We start from the raw sequence: 13,724 nt of genomic DNA, 5'->3' as shown, positions 1-13,724 counted from the left end.
TGCAATCCCAGTAAATAACAAACAACATTTTTTTATGAGTTCTACCTTCTCTTTGAAGTGCGATAATACAATCTGAAGCATTTCCTCGAAACTTATCACTGGGCTGATTCTGGGCTTGATAATTATTTTGGTCCAGATAAGATAATTAGTGGAAAATTTCAAATAAGGGTAGTACAATGAAGAGGGCACCAGAGTTTGTCCCATGAGACTTGAGACATGGAATTGGACTCTCGTGCTTTTCCCTGAAACACCATACCATGGATGGACATGGAGATAGAGAAAGCTACTGGAAAGAGTCTGGAAGTGGTTTTGGGACATTTGTATGCTGGATTTCTAAACAATGAAGGCAAAGTCCAATCTTCTGCCCACCTACAGAAAACAACAGGTGCTACATGCTTTACAAGAATGAGAGGCACTTTATGTGTGGTCTAGCAGACAAACAGCTAATGATGAGCCCTGGAGGAAAAGCCACTGTGCAGAGATAGGGGCTTCTGTGAAGCCAGAACAGAATAAAGTCAGCCTACAGGCTGAATCCCTACTGTGGATCCAGACAGGTTATATATTTGCATTACTCTGACTTGCGTGTACTGGGCAGGTCTTATGACTCTATGGATAGTTGGAGAGAGACTGATAAGATTTACTGCATTCCAGAGATACCTGGGGTTCAATAGGTCCAAAAACTCTGGTACTATCCTCATAAAAGCAACATAGGATACAATTTTTGACCAGTTGTAAGTAATTCTCATGAATAGGAGGAGATAACTATTCAGGACACATAAAGGTCCATGATAAAGTTCACCTTCTCTGATTTACGGTGTTGCAAAATTAGAAAACCAACTACAATAAAAGCTCATCACAACACTGGGGAAATGCCAGATAAAGATAGAGCTTCTTGTTTGCCATTATTCCACCTTTTTTCAGTCCTAGATATGGAATGCAATGAATACCCCCAGAGAGGATGAACTTGTAGTGATATTTGAGGAAGTCACCACTAATGCTCCTTTAAATCTACAGTGCCTCCAGAATGTATCCACCCCTAGTGATTATTTCTCTTTTTGCTGCGTTGCAACATCAAATTTAAGTATATTAGAATGGGATTTTGTTTTGCTCCATTTGAAATTACTCTCTACAGAAATAAAGATTAAATTAATTATTTAGTATTTAATAATTATGTCCTCAGAATTATTATTATCACAGCTTAATTAGTAATTATCACAGATAAATTAGTAAGTGATTATTTATCCACCAGAGTCAATACTTGACTTGCAATACTTTTGCCTAATTGTCCTTTTGCAGCAATTACAGGTTTGAGCTGTCTTGGCCATGCCTCTGTGAGCTGTGCATATTTTGATTTTGGCATTTTCTTCCATTCCTCAATGCAAATTTTCTCCAATTCTGCCAAATTAGATGGAGAACATTGATGGACACCAATTTTCAGGCCATGCCACAGATTTCCAACTGGATTTAAGTCTGGGCTTGGACTTGACCATTCCAAATCAAAATCCATAATTTTTAAAAGCCATTTCTTTGTATTTTTTGTCCTATGCTTTGGGTTGTTGTCCTGTTGGGATGTAAATTTTCACCCTAGACACAGATTTCTGGCTGACTGGAACAGGTTCTCCTCAAGAATATCCTTGTATCTGGTTCCATCCATGTTCCCCTTGAAAGAAACTAGATTTTCCTGCTAAAAAAAAAGCAACCTCCAACACGGACATTGCTACCACCACCATCCTTGATGGTAGGAATGGTGTTACCTGGGCGTCAGACTGTCTTTGGTTCTCATCAAACATAACACTTTGCTTTTAGACCAAATAGCTCAAAATCTTTTTTTTCCTTGGTCCTCATCACAGCAAGACTAATCTGATCTGCTGTTTTAGTCATGAGACCTCCCAAAGTCAGTGATATTTATTGTGCAACCATACAGTTGAACGTAAGCACATTTGAAATTAACACAGGTGTACCCGGTTTAACATATTTGGTGTGAGTGCTCAAGAAATTACTCACTACTCAAGAAAGAAGAAATACTAGTCCTAATCTAGACTGTTAAAATAAAGGGAAGTGACCGCTTATCAGTTAATAAGTTTTTAGATTTTGTATTTTTAAATAATTCTGATAACATCTAAATAATGTTATTTAAGAAATAAATTTAATACCTAAATTTGTTGTTGCAATACAGCAAAAGAGATGTAATTACTAGTGAATACTTTCAGGAGGAAATGTTTATGGATAAAGCATAGCAATTTTCATCTTTGGCAACTGATTTACTATGAGAAAACAGTCATATCTCTAAGTATATCATGGTCTGTTTTTTTTAATACTAATAAAAAAAAATGCAGCCAATACAATTAGAAGTGTATCCATTTCCTGCTTGGCATACATTCTTCTAACCTTTTGCACCATTCTTGTACAATAATCTAATCCTTATCTTAGTATTCCTGACATTGTAATTTGATTACTGTTCCACAAAAACTAAGAAGGAGAGATCTAGTTGGAGTGTTTCTGGAGAAAAAGGGAGTGGCTTTCTTCATTGTCTTGGCAATAGAGAGGGTTATCAGTACATAGTGAGTAATTGTAACATTGCAACAGCGCAGGGTTATGTCCTGAATCTTGCAGACTAGCATTGCAACAGTAATACCGTGAAGTAAGAACAAAAACATGCTAACTTGACCCATGATACTTGACACATATTCCACATGTAATTAGTTCCAGAAAGATGTTGACAGCCTTGTACAATACATTCTGGCTGTTAACTTATGTGACTGTAAATAGCCAGTTATTTAATTTTACTATAGAAAGTATTTAGCATGCAGGACTAGTAGAAGAAATCAATACCCTTTATCTAAAGTGCCTTTTTACTGGTCAAGAAAAGAGGCAAAGGAGAAAGCAGACACTCTCCGAAAAAAAAGGGTACTAAACTGTACCTTTCCTTGTTCCTGGAGTTGTACCCACAAGCACACACCTTTTGTACCTTCAGTATGTGAACATTACATAGAAAGATACATCTAGTGTACCTTTTAAGCTTTAGCTTAGAAGGTAATTATGGTCCCATTTTGCACCTTTTAAATACTGGGTGTCCCAAACGTCTCCATACATAGGGGAAATTAACACTTTTTTTTTTTTAGCAAAATGTCTTACAAAATGTTTCATACTTAGTTTATGTTGTATTTTTTTCCTTTCAGATAGCCTTTAAGAATGCCTTTGACAAAAGAAGAACGCACTGAAATCATTCTCATGGCTGGATCAGGAAGCTGTCACAAGGGTGTGATGGACTTTAAAAGAAAACTGGCAAGCACATCATACACGACACTGCTGCCAAACTTATTAACAAATTTAAAAGCCTGGAAGTGTTGCAGACCAATCGAGAAGTGGATGTCCACGAACATCCACTGACGAAGGCACTTGTATAATAAATAATAAATGACAATGAGGACAACACAGACAGCAGAAAGAATGCGAAAAAAAAGTCTACAGTGGCCAAGCAGATACTGATCAGCAGCTGTAGAAAAAGCCTACTACAATGATTTCTGATAGTATGCCATAAACCACTTCAGTATTTTGTGGGTAATTGCATCATGTGATTGTCTGGTATTGCTGAGGACTGCTGGTGTGTAACCCTGCTGTACTTCCTTCTTCATGGATGAATCAGGTTCATTTCCTCCTCTGTAGGTATGTGTGTCAATACAGTCTCGCTGTTCATGAACTGTGCATTTTTCATGACTCAGTTGCATGACATCTGAGTCTTGCATTAGGCTCAGACGGGAAAGTCCAGTTTTTTTTCTTTCGTGCAGCTGCCTGTTTTCTTAGTTAAATCTTTCCTATCCGCATAACCACAATGGTTATTTTTGCTTGTTACAATCAAAGTTCAATGCTCTGGTGCCTCATAAGCTTTGAGCATTCATCTCATAGCAGCAGGTGATTGGAAGTGCTGCAGTGGAGAGTGGGAATTCATTGGGAGTGTGCATCCAGCATTATAGCCGATGACTAATCCCTGTCTTAAACCCCTTAATTAGGCTCAACCTATGTCAGTTCCCTTTCCCCCTCTCTTGTTACTTCCCATCTGAATTTGGTTCCTTGCCACACTCTTGAACAGGGAGAAATACACAGGCAGATGCTAAACCTTAACAAATTAGCATGTGCACATGAAGCATGCTAGCATGGGACTGTTACTTTGAATAACAGTCTAACTGACACATATACAATATCCCTCCTTCCTAACATGATCATCTTAAGCAGATTCAGTAAGCTGTTGATGTTTGGTATGTCAGGTGTTCCTGTGTGCTTGTTTACACGTGTGTGGGTGTGTGGGTGTGTGTGTGTTAGAGTGAGAGAGAGGAGCAAGGAGTAACTAGTGAGATTTCTTTTTTAAATAGTGCATGGTCACAAAAATGTCATTGCATAAATGTAGACTTAAGACAGCAGATTGGGATGCATTTGCTTTGATTCCACAACTGCCTTGCCATTAGGCCTTGTAAAACTTAAATATGAAATTAATTTTCCGCATTGAATCAAAGAGAGCACACATTTAAACATTCAAAAATGTGCTAACCCATGTCTGATAACAATATCAAATATTTTTACAGAATATTTTTAGTATAGAATTAGCACTAACTAGCATCTGTGGTGATAGCATTAAGAACCTATTATGATTTACTTAAAATCGATTTTTTTAAAATTAATAATATATATATTTTTTTAAATTAATAATATTTTTTTCAGGCTATAATTTGGGTATATCACTTTCAAAGAGACCTCGTGATTCAATATCACAATATCACTGAAAATAGAAAACAGAAGAAAAAAGAGAAAACATACTCTTCTTCTTCCAATAATCATTAGGAAATTTGCAAATGATGCAACTTCCCTATTGAACATGCGACTTGTGGAAGATCCCATATATTTCCTAAGGGTGAATGTGTTCAGGTCACAGGGTTGAATGGGACATTGTGGGACACATTTAAAATATAAATTTTTCATGATCTATAATGGATAATTAATGGGATAAAATGTTTCAAGCATGAGATTTTCAATGGATACAGACATGATTGCAAAATAATACAAGTTTTGAAGTATTTTAATGATTATATTATGTACCTTTAAATGTAGATTTTTAAAATATGTTTAAAATGTACTGTACTGTACCACATTACTGTATCAAGCAGTGTGTGTACACATTTGAGTGGAATATACACAATATTTTGACAGCCCAGCAACTATTTTTGGTAAGCACAACCTTTTCTGAATGTTATGGTTCCGTATCTGTTGGTTCCTAGACTGTTCGGGTGTCTTGGATGTTCTGAGAATATTTTTACATGATGGTTAAATTTGTTCATAAAACACTGCTGCAACATTTCTAACTGTAGAACCTTAATTCTAAGTTCCAGAATATTACTTTCTGTCAAACTGGGAATGTTGTGTGCCCAACATTCCAATAACATTTAGTCAAAAGCCATTATTAGAGCAGACGTTTTTTGGAGCATTGCCAGGAACGTTATTTCTGGAATTTCTTTCGGTAACTGCATACTGTAATGATATACTGTGATCCTACTATCCGGTGTCACCCAGAGTTCCCTGTTTAGTCTGGTTCCCCTCTTGGGTTCTCATGTCATCTCAGGGTTGTTTTCTTTCACTGGCATGTCTGGCTTGCTCATTAGGGATCTACATCTCCTGTGTTAAAGAACTGTACAAATAAAATTGAAGTGAATTGAATTATATGTTACATTCTTAGAAACTGTGGACTACTTCCCTAATGTTACTATAATGCTATAATAAAGTTTTATGTTAGCTGAAGCATGGTACTGAAATTTTTAAAATGACTTCACAAAGATTACCCTGAAGCCAAGTGAAGCAGAAAAGATGATTTTAGGTCAAAATGTCAGTTGTGGGAGTTTTCACTCATGCAAATGAGGGAAAAGGAGGATTCAATTCATCCTTTTTTGATTTTTGCTTTTCCAACAGCAGTGAAAGAGGAAAGCCGAGCACGCTCTGAATGTTCCAGCAAAGCTCTTTTCCTAAAAGAGCTCTGACTACTTTACTGCACAAAGAAAAAGGGAAAAAAAGGAACGTGCACTGAATTCCTCTATTGCCTCTTTTTGATGTGCAGCCATGTAAAGAAATCTGCATTTATAAGCTGGTGTCTGTCCGATACATTAAATTTGAGCTGTGCTTTATGAAGCATGCAGTAGTAATTAAAGTATTCTTTTGTGTTGAAACAAGTTTGCAGCTTGCTTCAATAACCTCTTGCCATTTCTGCTTCATGTAAATGGACTATCATGTACCTGCTTACAAGTGTTACAAAAGACACTCATTAAAAGAGAAAAGGGAAAAAGATCATCTTTAGGGAAAATTAATCTGTAGGGCATTTCATGGAGCACAGATATCTCCTCAATTTTGTACTAAGTGTGCTGTAAAACTCTCCCTTGCCAAAGATATAACATTTGCATTTTGCAGTGAACTGCAGGACAGATGCTATTGCTCCTGTTTATATATAGCTCTTTTCCCCCGTTATGAGTGTGAGGTGGAATGGAATGAATACCAGTTGTTGTATAATCTTTGTATGACTAACCACTGCAGCAAACCTACAGTAGCATCCCTGTCAGAACTGAGGTAGAAGCCAAACACACACACAGACAAACCCAAACTGCCCATGCATTGCTGCTTATAATCAGGATAATAGCCCTGTGCATAATTCAATTACCCAGAGGTTCACTGTTGAAGGCGTGTGGCTGTGTGATAAGCCAGCTGTGTTATCACGTCCTGTGTCTCTGGGCACAGACGTGTCTCTATGCTGCTAACGGCTGCACAAGGGCTTAGAGAAAGAGTGCACTGGAAGGGTTATGGCAGTCATTGCCTTCATTATCATTTTGTCCTTTGGGGATGATCGAGCATTCAGGTAATCATCTGCCATTGTGTGGGATTCATGAGAGTGGGCGGTGATGAGATCTAACCTATTGGTCCTGTGCTGAATATTGGTATGCCCTGGCCTGCCTTTCTATCCGCAGGGAAGCGGTGAAAGTGTCACTCATGAAAATTCTGTTTTTGTGCTCTCTATTTCTCTCCAATGCCTGAAAAGCTAAGAAATATTGGTATGAAAATTGCAAATATCTAGACAGTATTCAAACATACTCCACTTTTCTCCATCTCTTTCCATTCAGACACACCTCCATTACCTACTTTATGAGATCGCTTGCAGCCATGACGTGCCCACTGAATGTCCTTGAGTCCTGAGCAAATGCCTGCCACCTTTTATTTATGTGAGTGTGTGGGAGTCTCCTGTACCTGTGTGAGCTTGCATGTGTCTGTATCCATGTGAGCATGTGCAGTGGGACCGGTGTGCTTTGTGCTGTCAGAAGTTGAGTTATGTTTTCCCTGTTCTTCATCCCCAGTATGGCTTCCTATAAATCATTGCGTCTCAGGGGACATCCAAGCAGTGTAGTATTGGTCAATTCAGTAACCATTTTGCGTCCAAAAGTCACATGTCCTAGTTTGCCTGGGATGCAGTTGTCCACTCAGCATTTCTGCAGGTGGAAGGTTAGCACACATTCCAGTCCTCTGATAACACCAGATCCCATGCTAAACAAAGGTCCGACTGAGACCAGAACCAACTGAATTCCAGGCATTGCTTTGAGTTAATGTGTACTTTAATGCATACAGAAGTAATATATAGGTATGTAGACAAATGTCTAAAGAAATATCTAGACGTCTTTTTCGATTTTCAATCGTGTCAATATATGTGAAATATCTCGAGACATTTGATAGGTTTTATGATAGGCCTACTTTGTAATATTACTTTGTCACAGCTGTAACCCAATCTCAGTCTTCTCTATTACTCAAGAGCTACTAGCCTGGTTCATGCTCAAACAAACCTCCCAAGGCCAGGATTATTCCTATTTATTTTTCAAAATAGTAGGAGGATCTTTGCTATTAGTAGGCTATCAAACAAGGAAGACAAGGTAGTAATCAGCAAGTAGTGATAGATAAAAACACGCTTTGTTGTTCCCTCAATTAAGATGATATAATATTTGATTTGATTCCCAGCCAGGAAACCAACCCCAGCCACAGGTGTTGCACAAGACAGTGCACTCCCAGTGCCGGTCCCAAGCCTGGATAAAATCGGGGAGGGTTGCGTCAGGAAGGGCATCCAGCATAATAATTGTGGCAAATCAAATATGCGGACCAATGATCCACGGTGGCCACCCCTAACAGGAGCAGCCGGAAGAAGAACACCAACAACATAGACTCACACCATCTTGCATGAGTGGTGGACAACATACTGTACTTTAAAAATTTAGTTAGAAAAGCCACTTTTTTTAAAATATATTTACAAGTTGCCCCTGAAATATTTTGGAGGCCTTTTTGGTAGGATGCATAAACCAGCTTTGACACATGAAGCCAGTTACATAAGGCATCTAAACTGTCCTAGCTGCCCCAGAAAGCTTGGAGGCAACACCAAATATGCTGTCTTGGATGCCAAGCTATAAATGACTGTGCCATCATTTCGAGTTGAGCTCCTGTCCACTGATGATGGGGTAAAAACCTGGACAGTTTTGCCACCATGGAGCCCCAGTTTGTTACTATTTTAATGGTGTATCTTCCTTGTAAATTCCTCATAAATTGTGGACCAGGAAGGCTGGTTCAACTAGGATGTCTCCAGCTCAGATATTTCTTCTCAAAGGCCTGTAATGGATGTGAGCCTGATGAACCATGATGGACATCTTGGAAGACCAGTGGCCTCAATTATACAACACGTGACAACCACCCATTAGCACAGGAAAACACAAGACTTACCCAAGCATTTGCAATGAACCTACCCATCTAGTTCACTAATGGAAGCCTGGCATGAACGGGGGCAGATATGTGCTGAAAAGACACTGGGACTGTCCTCTATTTCTGTAAGCTTGGCTAAATGGAGCACCTGATAATGCATACAGCAAGATGACCTGTGTTAAATTAGCACATTTATTGTTTTTCTGGCCTACACTCTAGACTGTGTGGGCTAGTTCTTCCAGTTGTTTTACAGCAGGTGGTAATTTAACATGGGACATTTACCTGCACTGGGAATAGTCACATTTCACTTTTCACACACAGTAAACTGAAGATGACTTTTTGTTTTATTTTTTCTGTTAGGCATAATTGTTATATTCCTACATAAGTGACGAGCCTGTGATGGCTCTTTGTGTGTTTAGCCCCCGGGCAAGAGATGGCGGGAAAAGAAATCCACCAAATCAGGACAAAGGCAGGAATTCTATACATGCAGCAATAGACACAAACATTGCAGAACCTCAGAGTGTGTCATCCTTGAGCATTGTAGATCCACATGCATTTGTCCCAAACCAGCACCTTGCTTTGTTGTGTACTTTGATGGTGAACCTCAGGGCAAGATGAATGTAAAATGCAGGGAGGGGAGATTAGGCTTAGCCTGTCAACACAGGGGCACACCAGGGAAGCTGTCACGGGCCCAGGCCAGGTGAGATGCCCAGGAATGTTTAGTAGTGTATTGTCATGCACAATAAAACCATCTGAAGAAAAAACATTTATTTAATCAAACTGTGATGGTCAAAATGTTGGCCTATGCATCACTCAGCAGGTAATTTAATATTTCCCCTATTCTGTAAAATGGTTTGGTCTGCTGCATTATTGTGGTAAGAACTTCCACATCTTTTGTGTCTAATTACAGACATTTTTTCATATGTACAGTGTCACTGGCTATTACTTACTTCCACTCATGCAGGTTTGCCAAGATGTTTGCATAAGTCAGGTGCACAAAGAAGAAAAGAAAACAGAAATAAAGGAAGAAGCACTGGTTAACTGGACTGGTTAAGGGAGTGTATGGCACTAAGTGAGTTCTTGAAGCAATACTGAATATCACATTAGAATGAGTTATAGTTCAATTATGTGTTGCAGCTGTTTACATTTTGTGTGTGTGTGTGTGTGTGTGTTTCCTTGGGGCCCCTTTTTAAATGGTTTGTCCCATGCCACACTGCTATGCACTGTGGGCCTGATTATTCTTATACTTCTCAGAAAGTATGTCTGGGTGCAAATTTTTGTTAAGACAGTGTTACTTTTGTGTGTACACTCTAACCTCAGCTTGACCTTCGCTTTCTAGGGAAGAGTACTGACCGTGTACACAACAGCATGAACTCATTTCACACGACTAAACTTACTGAGAATTAAGAGACTGCATGTGCGTGTGGGTTTAACAGATCAGTGTACAGCACAGATGGAAACATATATCCTCTGACATATACAATCTTCAATTGAATTGAAAAAGTAAAAAAAACAAAAAAACATTATATTCTCTGATACTGATCTGCAATTAAGCCATCTAAATGAGTTGAGGTGCTTTTGTTTACTTCGTTGTACGTTTATCAACCCATAATCCTTTAGTAATCCAGATTTTTTTATTCAATTGGAAAAAAGCCTACACTATTTTATTATCTCCCTCCTTCTCTCTTTTGTTCTCCTCCCCCACACTTCATGCCATTTTCACGTTCTCCTTTCATTCAGTCTATCTTGACTAGGAAGAGGGTATCAAATGGAGGCATGCCAAGAAATGTCCAATGTAGTGCCAATTCCAGACCCCTATTCTTTTGTGTAAAATCAGATGACTTTAAATTTTTTTCTGACCTGCCCAGCCATCCATTTATTTAACTAGCGTGACAGAGGCAAATGCACTGCTCCTACTTAAAATGGCACTCATGCCAGTCACGTGACAGCCATATACGTGTTGGCTCTCGGAGACTGCTTTCCAGCAATATAAGACCTGCCCCACTTCATACACACCCTCTCACTCCAGCCTCTCAGATAGAAGCAGGTTAACCAATCGCTGTGCAGCCTGCCTTCCCTACTTTGCATGTCCATAATAACCCTGGCCTTTCCTCCAGTCACAGTGGGGCACTTTATGCCCTTTATCCTCAGTTCAATGTGTTTGAAAGTCTCTATAACTGCAAAGTGCTGTTTAGTTAAACTTCACCCTACAGAATGTAACAAAGACATATTTCTGTGATTAAACGGGTCATTTCCTCTGGTGCTTGCTCAGGTCGTCCTTGAGGCACCCAACACTGTAGTTCTAACAAGGTTAGAGTAAACAGCCTTCCTGTCCCATTCAGATTTTCCCACTAAGTACAAAGCATATTTTACTAAAAGCTAAGATGGGATTCACTTATTCTCAGAAGATTAACTCCCATTAAGAGACTATTAGAATCAGGGTCATTTAAGAAATTAAATCCGAATATACACTCTTGCACAAAAATTAACAAAAGAAGCTGCTGTGCAGCTATCAGAGGCCATTACAACAGTGATAAATCAGGAAATTCAGCAATTAAACTATCTAAAACTTGTTAAACTCAATTTTCCCACTGTTGTTTCCACTTAGAAACAAAAAAGTTAATGAACTAGCTTTGAAACTGTAGCCACTTTGGGTCAGGGAGGGAAATTACACTGTAATTTACTTTATAAGTCAAAGTAAGCATCGCATATTTTAGTTGCCACTGGTGTTACAGTACTGCATGTGTAATCACATCAGCTATGAAATACAGAGAATTTGGAGGTAGACACCTATTACATTGTTTTATCCTGAAAAAAACAGCACATTGATTGTGAAATGAAATGACAACAACTACAATAATAATAATAATAATAATAATAATAATAATAATTTTCATGATTATGCTTAAGGTTGCTTTACAATTTTAGAAATACAAGAAATACAATTAAATTCAAAGTCACAAAACAGTGATTAAAAAACAAATAAGCATGATGTCCAGCTCCTTAACATCTCAGCTTATTATTCAGGTATCTACCTTAAAGCAAATTATTCAGTAAGTAGTATGATTTCAGTTGTAACTACAATGCAACTAATAGCAAATTCATGTAGTTATGAGACTGAGGAATGTAAGTCTGAACCCACCAACAGGTCCTACGGGGTTTAAGGGTTTACAGTTCTGAATTTAAATTGTAATTATATTGAATTTACCTACTATACAGGGCAAACCATATAATAATCTTTTCATAACCATAATACCTCCATGTCAGGGGACTGTAATGAAAAATAAATAATTTTGTTGTGTTTAGTGCTTGGTTGCAAATCCTTTGAAATGCATGACCGTCCGTGACCCATAAATATTAGCAGATGCTGGGTATTTTTACTGGTGATGCTCTGCTAGGCCCAATAGTATATTCTTATTCTTCACTACAGATGAAACTGCTACATGTAGACCATCTCTAGATCATTTGCTGTGCTTAAATTAACTCCTGCAAAGACAGACAGCTGACCATGAGACAGCGTTTGTCCAATTACTTTTGGTCCCCGAAAATATGAAAACCACATATTAAAAAGAGCTATAATTCATTTAATGTTGACCCTGTAGCGATCAAATCAAATGCGTTGGATATAAGACCCAATTAATTATTGAGTGCACTGTATATGACCAAATCCCCAGTGAGAGATCTGAACTCTTTGGTTTTTCTGTTGGACTTTGGTTTTTCCATTTGTTTCTATTAACACAAATGGTTATCCTTTGAAATGGCTGTACTATTCCGCTACAGCCTGTTACAGTGAAACAGATGACTTATAAGATGATTAAAAAAATAAATAAAATTGGCAACCATTGTAGACTTTTATCATTTGCAAAGAATATTTAAAGGGTTGTTAAAACTGTTTGAAAACAATAAGGTAATTTTACTACATACTGTCTTACTACAGCAGATTCATCATCATTTTATTACCTTCTTTTGTAAATGAATTTAAACACATAAAAAGGACAGATATGTAAAATCTACTCAGTAATTGAATATTCTTTTAGTTTTGTTTTTCATGCTTGCTCTTAAGCAGACTGTCTTGTGACTAGGAAAATCCAAGACAACTTCTGCACTTTTGCAATAAGTTATTCTCATTCTGAGACAAGACTTAATATTTCCTATTTTCTGATGCAGGAACTACTTTGTCATAGATTGCTTAAATTAACCTTCAGTCATGGCTTGGCAATATAGTAATTTTGTTAAACTGACACAAGGGATTAGAGAAGTAAGGAATAAAATTCAGGAGGGCATGCAGTTATGGGAAAACACTGAATGGCATTACCACCCCAAAGTTGATTATTTGCCAGCAATTACATTTTTTTTATCAAGTAAACAATGACACATCTTACTTTTTTATCCATTTATAGTTATGTTTAATCAACTCAAGTCAAGTGGCTTTTTATTGTCTTTCTTCTATAGAGCCTGTATACATTGAAGCAAAATATTATTTCTCCAGGAACATGGTGCAACACATAACACATTAGCACAGTACACAGAAATGCATAAAGTGCAGATATGCTACAGTGTGAGACCAGTGCAAATATACAGTAAATACATGAGACAATAAATCCACAGGACAGTGCGAGTTAACTAGACATGGCAACCGAACAGTATTGTATGGGGAAACCAGTGCAAACAATTGTCTGTAAACTACTGACTATGAAATGTGGCAGCAAAACGTGGCAGCAAAACGTAGCAGCAAAAAAAGTCTCATAAGTGTCATATTAAAAGTGTCCCATAGCAGCATTAAAAATGTAAATGTTGTGGAACGTCTGCAAAAAAGGTTCCTGTTTATCATTTTATCAGCTATTTAACATTGTATCAGCTATAAACAGTAACGTTCTAAAGAAAGCTAATGAGATACCAGAGATCCTGACTCCGGCTGCCCTGCGGCATGCCCGATCCATCCTGATTCTCTACTTCTCCTT

This window comes from Pangasianodon hypophthalmus, chromosome 7 (genome assembly GCF_027358585.1).
Source record: "Pangasianodon hypophthalmus isolate fPanHyp1 chromosome 7, fPanHyp1.pri, whole genome shotgun sequence".
Lineage (NCBI taxonomy): Eukaryota > Metazoa > Chordata > Actinopteri > Siluriformes > Pangasiidae > Pangasianodon > Pangasianodon hypophthalmus.
This window is presented reverse-complemented; position numbering follows the sequence as displayed.